The sequence below is a fragment of the Oncorhynchus mykiss genome, chromosome 10 (assembly GCF_013265735.2).
Source record: "Oncorhynchus mykiss isolate Arlee chromosome 10, USDA_OmykA_1.1, whole genome shotgun sequence".
NCBI classification, from domain to species: Eukaryota; Metazoa; Chordata; class Actinopteri; order Salmoniformes; family Salmonidae; genus Oncorhynchus; species Oncorhynchus mykiss.
In genome coordinates, this window is record NC_048574.1 from 46,863,561 (window position 1) to 46,873,936 (window position 10,376).

General features: G+C 42.4%; 1 long non-coding RNA gene across 1 annotated transcript; it reads left to right on the top strand.

The window, feature by feature from the left end:
• Positions 1–486: 486 nt before the first annotated feature.
• LOC110534109 lies at positions 487–4,044 on the top strand. The gene is made up of 3 exons (XR_002475084.2): positions 487–1,053; positions 2,603–2,776; positions 2,921–4,044. It is a non-coding gene; the product is annotated as an uncharacterized LOC110534109 (long non-coding RNA).
• The last annotated feature ends 6,332 nt before the right edge of the window (positions 4,045–10,376 follow it).

Here is a 10,376-nt window from a genome sequence, read left to right on the forward strand (position 1 = left end):
TTAACTATGACCTATCACAAATCAATTTAATTCATGTGATGGTTAATTAAGGACAAAACACCCCTCTCTACAGTTCTCTATGGGAAACCTACGGACAAGAAAACCCTCCTTAGGTGTCAGCTTTCATCCAGGTCAACATAACGAAATGTAGCCTAATTATTAAATGATAGATTTAGTTAACATTAGACAGTTAATCCAGAGATTCTTACCTACGCATCGATTCGGCAGTCTCGCACCAGATCATCATGGCATTTGTAGTTCTTTATGATAGCCACATTAGCAGCTAATTAGCATTTCATTTTTGGGGGGTAAATACATGCGAATATATTGATAAAAGTCAGCTTGTCCTAGAGAGATTTACACAGTTATCAAAACGTCACGTTAGGGTAACCCTACATGAAACACAGCCCTTATTTTAAGTGTTTCTAAAATCTATGGGAAAAATGAATGGTGGAAAACTATTATTGGAACCATTTCCCTGTTTGACCTCTGAGTTTTATGGGTATTATGACTCACACTGTGGTACTCTATAGTCCACTCAGTAACAGTAAAAGGGCTCTCCAAACCTTTTCCTGGAGAGATACCCTTCTGTAGGTCTTCGCTCCAACCCCAGTTGTAACTAAGCCGATTCAGCTTATCAACCAGCTAATTATTAGAATCACGTGTACTAGATTAGGGAGGCTGCAGTTCTGCAGCTGTGAGCTGGAACCTGGGGCAGACTATATTCAACCTGTTTGAAAATGATCAGGACACCACAAGTCCCCGTGAGAGCCAACAACCTCAAATCGGTATGTGCTTACACTTTACGAGCTGCGGCGTTACATTTTACTCCGGGTTTGCTCCGATTTCCTCCGACTTGGAAAAATACGCCAAGAGCTGATCGGGAGCCATAGATCGGAAGTACCGGGAAGTCGGGAATGAACGAGTTCAGACTGGGAAAATACGTTTTGAAAGGTCATCCAACTCGGAATTCTAAATCTTTCTCTTTGATGACAACATTTATCAACAAAGAATTGCTGCGCCACCCTGTTCAAGTGAGCACATCACAACAAGGTGAGTCCAAAAAGGTCTCATATGCTGCTGCATAAATTATGTAATATGCCAGGGAGATATGTATACAGTAGCTAAGAAATGAATACTAAGTGTATGTTGTGTAGGAAGCTGTTAGTAGCCCATGTGCCTCATCCTAATAATTTGGCCTATTTTCACCTCTTAATTTTGCTTAACGTTACTGTTTCTGACTCGGTGGTGCACATGTAACCTATAACCTGTTTTTTGAGCAATGTCATCATCTAATATTGTAAGAGCTTTCATTGTCTGCTTATATGCCCCCTTTATTTATCCTACGATTCTGACTTGGTGTACAGGGAATGTTCTGCATTCTGTCACTGTACATTTCAAAAGTGCTGAACACATAGTTATATTGACTACGTACGTCTTAGTTCGCTCATTAATGTCTTAATCGAAATTACGGAATGCCTCTTATCCGCTCATCATTCCCTTATGCAATCTTAATTGTCAGTAGAAACCATATTTGTTTAAACAAGTCAGCCATATCAGCTACGTTTTTTGAAAAGGCAGTAAATGAGGCTAAATGAACTGTTTCACTGCCAGACAAGGCTCTGCTGATAGCCAGGTGTAGCGGTGGTAAGGATTCACTCCATTGTGCTGGAAAGAAAGCTCTGCTGTTGGGACAGCTTTATGTAGGCCCTAAGACTTTGTGGGCACCGCTTGTCGCCATTATAGTGCAATTAATGTATTTAGTGTTGTGTTGTGTAGTGGTCTTTGCTGCCATGCACCTAAAAAAAATCTTTGAGTTTACCCCACCAGGATTTACATGCTAAAATCGCCACTGTGTACAGTCATTGTTTAAAGTCTCAGTAAGCTAATTTGTGATACAGTGAAGGTTAATACACATATAGGTGAATTTGTCCCAATACTTTTGGTCCCCTAAAATGGGCGGACTATGTACATAAAGTTCTGTCATTTCTAAACAGTTCACCCGATATGGATGAAAATACCCTCAAATGAAAGCTGACAAGTCTGCTCTTCAATTATATCATTGTATCATTTCAAATCCAAAGTGCTGGAGTACAGAGCCAAAACAACAACAAAAAGTGCCACTGTTCCAATGCTTTTGGAGCGCACTGTATGTTAGCTATAATGATACATTAGATCATGTATTGAATATTTAACCACCCTGTAGTGACATTCATGAATGGCTTGATACGGTTTTATGAATGGCTTGATACGGATTTCTCCATACCCACTTTGAAGTAATGGTTTACACAAAAATGCATGAAATAAATGCTCTTTACACTGAATTGTTTTGACATTTACAAAAACAGTCCCACTGATGGTGGACACCACATTTGCAGTGCCAGCCTTTCATGATTATGCTTACAATGGTGACTGGCAGATAATTACAACTTGGGTTTTTTTCTTGATCATTTCTTCTGTTAAACACTGCTTCTTTGTATAGTTGCAGACCGTTGCCCTGACGGTATTCATTAACAGCTACTTGTAATCTGTCCTAGTTCCTTAATTAAACATCACCCATTGTAATGCTCATTATGGTTTCTGATTGTACTTTACATTTCAGGTCACAGATGGTACCAGATATGTGACTGGTAGCAGGCTTGCTGACGGAGAACAAATGAAGTTTGTGGTCTTACCTACAAAAGTTTGGGAAGATCACAAAAGAGATGACACCAGCTCATCGTGTTGACACCCTCATTGAGTCCCTCCTCTATTACTAAGCCAGGGTCAGGGCAAGGTAGGAATTTAAAACTAGGAATCAGTTAAGTATGGAGATGGCCCATTTTTCAGGATTGTGTTGATATCCCATAATTTTGCACACAGTACAACAGCAATGTATTTTAAAGTATCTATGACGTGTATGTTCCCCTTCCTGTTTTAGCGCTGGAAACACAACTCTGGCGGCAGAAAGTCCTGAAGCAGGAAACCGAGGCAAAGGAGGAGTTGATGGTGCTGCTAGGCAGCATTCCAGGTTAGATTCTATGTGTTTTGCTCATATCTTTTGTTTATATGTAACGATCTCTTTCTCCCAATTCAATCAGTTGAATATGTCATAGGCAGCACACTGTCGGACGTAGACGTTTGAACCCGTCAGATAAAGGAGACCCTCACAGGCAAGAGGATGTTGTCCCTGATACGTGGAAACTCTCGCCCAGCAAGTAGTTGCTACATCGCTGACCTAAGGTTTTATCCCAGTCTATAGACACCCCTTTCTGTCTGACTTAGCCCTGCCATTCATGACAGACACGTTCCTATAGCCTACTGTGCGCTGTGTCCTGGTCCCATCATCTCCTGGATCTGCATAGCTACTCCCTGTTGCTTTATACTCTGATCACCACCTCATGCTATCACCTGCCATTTTCCACTACATATCCCAGAAACTTAAGTGCCCCCTCCCCTGCTTAGTAATTTTTACACTTGTACCTGTATACAGGTTGAAAATAGCAGATTTGGGCACTAATAAGAGCCTAAATTGTAACGTAGTGGCTATACAGTAACATGCTATATATGATGTCAGAGCTCAGGCTCTGTGATTCACAGCTCTGTATGGGTTTTGACTGACAGTCGTTCTGAACTTGAGCACTGCACGCGGCAAGCAGTTCCCCCCCCCCCTGTAAATTAGGCAACTTTTGTACATTTCTTGTTGTCTGAGTGGGGGAAATGCTTTAAATGAAAATGACTCGATGTATTTTGAAAGAAAAGACGTGGAGGATATAATAAATACCACTTCATACAAGCATGCCAAACACCCGTGAGTCCAAAATTGCACTTCACATTTCCAAATCTTAAAACTCATGTCATATACAGTGTCAAGATGACATGGCATCATACCCTGGGTGGTTCTGAACAAAATTAACCTACGTTTGTTTATTGTGAAGGAAATTCGCTGTGGCACACGCACCTGCCACTCATGACTCCTTTCGATGCGCGGAAATACAACTATGTTGTATTTCTGTGTTTGGCCGAGTATGGTTCTCAATCAGAGGCAGCCGTCAATCGTTGTCTCTGATTGAGAATCATACTTAGGTATTGTCACGTTCTGACCTTAGTTCCTTTGTTTTGTCTTTGTTTGAGTATGGTCAGGGCGTGAGTTGGGTGGGCAGTCTGTGTGTTTTTCTATGTTGGCGTTTTGAGATCGGCCTAGTATGGTTCTCAATCAGAGGCAGCTGTCAATCGTTGTCTCTGATTGAGAATCATACTTAGGTAGCCTGGGTTTCACTTTTGGTTGGTGGGTGTTTGTTTCCGTGTGTTTTTGGGCTACACGGTACTGTTTTCGTTTTGTTCACATCGTTTATTGTTTTGTATTTCAGTGTTCAGTTCGTTTTGAATAAATCATCATGAACACTTACCAAGCTGTACTTTGGTCCGATCCTTCTTCCACCCAAGACAACCGTTACAGGTAGCCTGGTTGTGGGTGATTATTTTCCGTGTCTGTGTTTGCTCCATACGGGACTGTGTCGGTTTCCATTTTATTCTCTTATTCTTTTGTTTTCTGTGTTCAGTTATATTTCATTAAAATGATATTATAGACACTTACCACGCTGCGCATTGGTCCGATCCGTCCTACTCCTCCTCAGAAGAGGAAGAAAACTGTTACAGAATCACCCACCAAAGAAGGACCAAGCAGCGTGGTAACCAGGAGCAGAGGGATCTGGACTCCTGGACTTGGGAGGAGATACTGGACGGCAAGAGCACCAGAGCTCCAGTGCTCCCCCACAGCCCGGTCCATCCGGTGCCTCCTCCACTCACCAGGCCTCCTGTAGGTCTCCCCAGCATGGTGGGTCCTGTGGCAGCCCCACGCACCAGGCTGTCTCTCCGTCTCCTCCCTCCAGGTTCTCTCTCCAGGCCAGAGCCGCCCGTCAGTCAGGAGCTGCCGGAGCCGCCCGTCAGTCAGGAGCTGCCGGAGCCGCCCGTCAGTCAGGAGCTGCCGGAGCCGCCCGTCAGTCAGGAGCTGCCGGAGCCGCTCCAAAGGCACCACTTAAGTGGGCCAAGACTGTGGTGGAGTGGGGTCCAAGTCCCGCGCCAGAGCCGCCACTGTGGACAGACACCCACCCAGACCCTCCCTTATATTTTGCGGCCGAACTGTCACGTTCTGACCTTAGTTCCTTTTTTATGTCTTTGTGTTGGTTTGGTCAGGGCGTGAGTTGGGGTGAGTAGTCTGTTCTTTTTTCTATGTTGTATTTCTGTGTTTGGCCTGGTATGGTTCTCAATCAGAGGCAGCTGTCGATCGTTGTCTCTGATTGAGAATCTTACTTAGGTAGCCTGTTTTCCCCATTTTGGTTGTGGGTGATTATTTTCTGTGTCAGTGTTTGCTCCATACTGGACTGTCGGCTTCCATTTATTATCTTATTCTTTTGTTTTCTGTGTCTGTAAAATTACATTATGAACACTTACCACGCTGCGTATTGGTCCGATCCTTCCTACTCTTCCCCAGAGGAGGACGAAAACCGTTACACTGTTTGAAATGGTATCGTTTGAGTTAGATATTATTCCTGTTTTCCCAAGGTATTTTTATGGAAATTGTATTGTTTGAGTTAGATTATAATAATATATTGTATTCCAGTTATGAACTATACTGAACCAAAATAGAAACGCAGCATGTAAAGTGTTGGTCCCATGTTTCATGAGCTGAAATAAAACATTTCCCATATCCACAAAAAAGCTTATTTCTTTGTACAACTGAAGAATTTCTGCACAAACTGTCAGAAACTGTCTCAGGGAAGCTCATCATCCTCACCGGGAGTGACTGCAGTTCGGTGTCAGAAAAATAAGTGTTAAGTAAAAAATACAGTGCCTTGCGAAAGTATTCGGCCCCCTTGAACTTTGCGACCTTTTGCCACATTTCAGGCTTCAAACATAAAGATATAAAACTGTATTTTTTTGTGATGAATCAACAAGTGGGACACAATCATGAAGTGGAACGACATTTATTGGATATTTCAAACTTTTTTTAACAAATCAAAAATGGAAAAATTGGGCGTGCAAAATTATTCAGCCCCTTTACTTTCAGTGCAGCAAACTCTCTCCAGAAGTTCAGTGAGGATCTCTGAATGATCCAATGTTGACCTAAATGACTAATGATAAATACAATCCACCTGTGTGTAATCAAGTCTCCGTATAAATGCACCTGCACTGTGATAGTCTCAGAGGTCCGTTAAAAGCGCAGAGAGCATCATGAAGAACAAGGAACACACCAGGCAGGTCCGAGATACTGTTGTGAAGAAGTTTAAAGCCGGATTTGGATACAAAAAGATTTCCCAAGCTTTAAACATCCCAAGGAGCACTGTGCAAGCGATAATATTGAAATGGAAGGAGTATCAGACCACTGCAAATCTACCAAGACCTGGCCGTCCCTCTAAACTTTCAGCTCATACAAGGAGAAGACTGATCAGAGATGCAGCCAAGAGGCCCATGATCACTCTGGATGAACTGCAGAGATCCACAGCTGAGGTGGGAGACTCTGTCCATAGGACAACAATCAGTCGTATATTGCACAAATCTGACCTTTATGGAAGAGTGGCAAGAAAGCCATTTCTTAAAGATATCCATAAAAAGTGTTGTTTAAAGTTTGCCACAAGCCACCTGGGAGACACACCAAACATGTGGAAGAAGGTGCTCTGGTCAGATGAAACCAAACTTTTTGGCAACAATGCAAAACGTTATGTTTGGCGTAAAAGCAACACAGCTGTACACACCATCCCCACTGTCAAACATGGTGGTGGCAGCATCATGGTTTGGGCCTGCTTTTCTTCAGCAGGGACAGGGAAGATGGTCAAAATTGATGGGAAGATGGATGGAGCCAAATACAGGACCATTCTGGAAGAAAACCTGATGGAGTCTGCAAAAGACCTGAGACTGGGACGGAGATTTGTCTTCCAACAAGACAATGATCCAAAACATAAAGCAAAATCTACAATGGAATGGTTCAAAAATAAACATATCCAGGTGTTAGAATGGCCAAGTCAAAGTCCAGACCTGAATCCAATCGAGAATCTGTGGAAAGAACTGAAAACTGCTGTTCACAAATGCTCTCCATCCAACCTCACTGAGCTCGAGCTGTTTTGCAAGGAGGAATGGGAAAAAAATTCAGTCTCTCGATGTGCAAAACTGATAGAGACATACCCCAAGCGACTTACAGCTGTAATCGCAGCAAAAGGTGGCGCTACAAAGTATTAACTTAAGGGGGCTGAATAATTTTGCACGCCCAATTTTTCAGTTTTTGATTTGTTAAAAAAGTTTGAAATATCCAATAAATGTCGTTCCACTTCATGATTGTGTCCCACTTGTTGATTCTTCACAAAAAAATACAGTTTTATATCTTTATGTTTGAAGCCTGAAATGTGGCAAAAGGTCGCAAAGTTCAAGGGGGCCGAATACTTTCGCAAGGCACTGTAGATATGTAAAAAATAAAAGTGACATAATTAAAGAGCAGTAGCACAGGGGATACCGGTACAGAGTCAATGTGCAGGGGCATCGGTTAGTTGACGTAATATGTACATGTAGGTAGAATTAAAGTGACTATGCATAGATAATAAACAGAGTAGTAGCAGCGGTCTTATGTCCTGGGGATAGAAGTTGTTAAGAAGTCTTTTGGACCTAGACTTGGCGCTCCGGTACTGCTTGCCGTGCGGTAGCAGAGAGCACAGTCTACAATTTTTAGGGCTTTCCTCTGACACTGCCTGGTATAGAGGTCCTGGATGGCAGAAAGCTTGGCCCCGGTGATGTACTGGGCTGCACGTGTAGCAGTGTGATGTTGTTCCCCTAGATTATGCACCAAGTTGCACACAAGGACCAATTCAAATAGGTCAGGTGTTAATAATTTGATAATAATAATAATAATTTAGTGTATTTTTTTTCTTTGGTGTACAAACACTTTTTCATATCAATATTGTACATACATGTGATTGTAAAAGTTTTGTATATTTTGGTTTGGCCCATCGTGGGTTATCTGTATTTCCGTACCCCCTTGGTGTTCTCTTTTGCCTGACCTTCAGCTAGAAAGGTATGTTGTCCTTGGCTCCGAAATTGTTTAATATAAAACCGTCATAATGTTACACAATGTACTGTTATGCTACCATACCATTTGTTACAATGTGGATAATATAAAGATTTATGTTAACAAGTTTCACAAAGCTCACTAACTAGGGTATCTATTGCAACTTGTGAGTACTTGGGATAGTGTTTGAGTGAGTGTCCATGTGCTTGCGCAGGTGCCTGAGAGCTAGGACTGTGCCAAGGGTTAACATAATGTGTGTTGTCTCTTCGTGTGCAGGGCAAATAAAAATAATTAAACTAGCAGACCTTCAGTTGTGGCAGCGTCCTAATTAAAAGTACATAACCCAGAATGAGCCACGCTACATACGCACTACCTTCTGTAATGCCTTGCGGATGGAGACCGAGCAGTTGCCATAACAGGCAGTGATGCCCTCAGCTGTAGAACTTTTTTAGGATCTGAGGACCCATGCCAAATCTTTTCAGTCTCCTGAGGGGGAATAAGCTTAGTTGTTCCCTCTTCACGACTGTCTTGGTGTGTTTGGCCATGATAGTTTGTTGGTGTACAGCCCCCGTCGATGAGAATGGGGGCGTGCTCGGTCCTCCTTTTCCTGTAGTCCACAATCATCTCCTTTGTCTTGAGCACGTTGAGGGAGAGGTTGTTGTCCTGGCTCCATACGACCAGGTCTTTGACCTGCCTAGCACAGCCATTGAAGAGGAGTGGAACAACATCCACAGTCTGATCAACTCTATGCTAAGGAGATGTCGAGCTGCATGAGGCAAATGGTTGTCACACCAGATACTGACAGGTTTTCTGATCCACGCCCCTACTTTTTTTAAGGTATCTGTGACCCACAGATGCATAACTTTATTCCCAGTCATGTGAAATCCATTGATTAGGGCCTCATGTATTTATTTAAATTGACTGATTTCCTTATATGAACTGTAACTCAGTAACATCTTTGAAATTGTTGCATGTTGCATTTATATTTTTGTTCAGTGTAATTTGCTCATCATCATTTTGACATAATGTTATTTTATGTAAATATGTTGTGCAATGGTCCATATTCTAGCATTTACTTGCTGACTGTGTCACACTACTGTTGCTAACAGTTGTTATGGAATTAGTGTATGGTTTACATTGGGAATCTAGAACTTTACCGGTAACTATTGCGTAATTAGATCCATTACAAATGTATAGTCCTTGTAATACTGGAGTCCTGATTTGTGTGGGGCTGGACAGGGTCCGAATCAGAGGTGACACACACATTCCCTGTCCACTGACTTGTCTGTCCACCACACCATAATACGCACACTCACACGCTTACACTCACACATACACACACACACACTCACTTTGTTTGTACTCATGTTACAGCCAACTCTTGTATTAATTATGTAGTTCACTGTCATTTATTCATGATCTTTAACTGGTTAAATGTTTGTAGTTTGAATGTTTCAGTGATGATTAACATGTTTAAATAGTTGTTAACATCTCCTTGATTTAGCTTTCGGTATATTTGCACTTTTTAAGACCGCAATAGTTAATCAACACACAATTATTGTAAATAAATGGACACTACCTCTTATGAAATGGAAATCGCTGTCCGTAAATAAATGCTGAGAAATGATCCGTCTGGACTCTGAAGCCATTCGGCTATGGGTTTCAGAGCCCCGTGATAATTATACAATTTATATTCGCTTAAAAGGGCTTTATTTACAACCTCTGGGGTATAACATGTTTGGCAAAGTGGTATAGGAGATTCTGACATGAAATATAACCCTTGAACCCTAACTTGAGTTCAGTCTCAGCCAATGAGAACCAAGAGGGGTCTAGCTTCGTGCCTGCCTCCACTGAGTGACAACGGCTGCAACCTGTCCTAGTAGGCCCCTTGCGTGGTACTAACACTATATCTTACCCCAATACAGTAGTGGTCGTCAGTGAGGCGCACAGCTGCACGTTTCTGTCCGTCATGACTGGGAAAGTCATGAAGTCTCCCACATTCCCTGCCGCTGAATAAACATCCCCACAGAATGATGCTGCTACTACCATGCTTCACCGTAGGGTTGGTGCCAAGTTTCCTCCAGACTTGACGCTTGGCATTCAAAGAGTTCAATATAGGTTTCATCAGACCAGAGAATCTTGTTTATCATAGTCTGAGAGTCCTTCAGATATCCTTTTGACAAACTCCAAGCAGGCTGTCATGTGCCTTTTACTAAGGAGTGGCTTCTGTCTGGTCAATCTACCATAAAGGTCTGATTGGTGGAGTGCTGCAGAGATGGTTGTCCTTCTGGAAGTTTCTCCCATCTCCACAGAGGAACTCTAGAGCACTGTCAGAGTGACC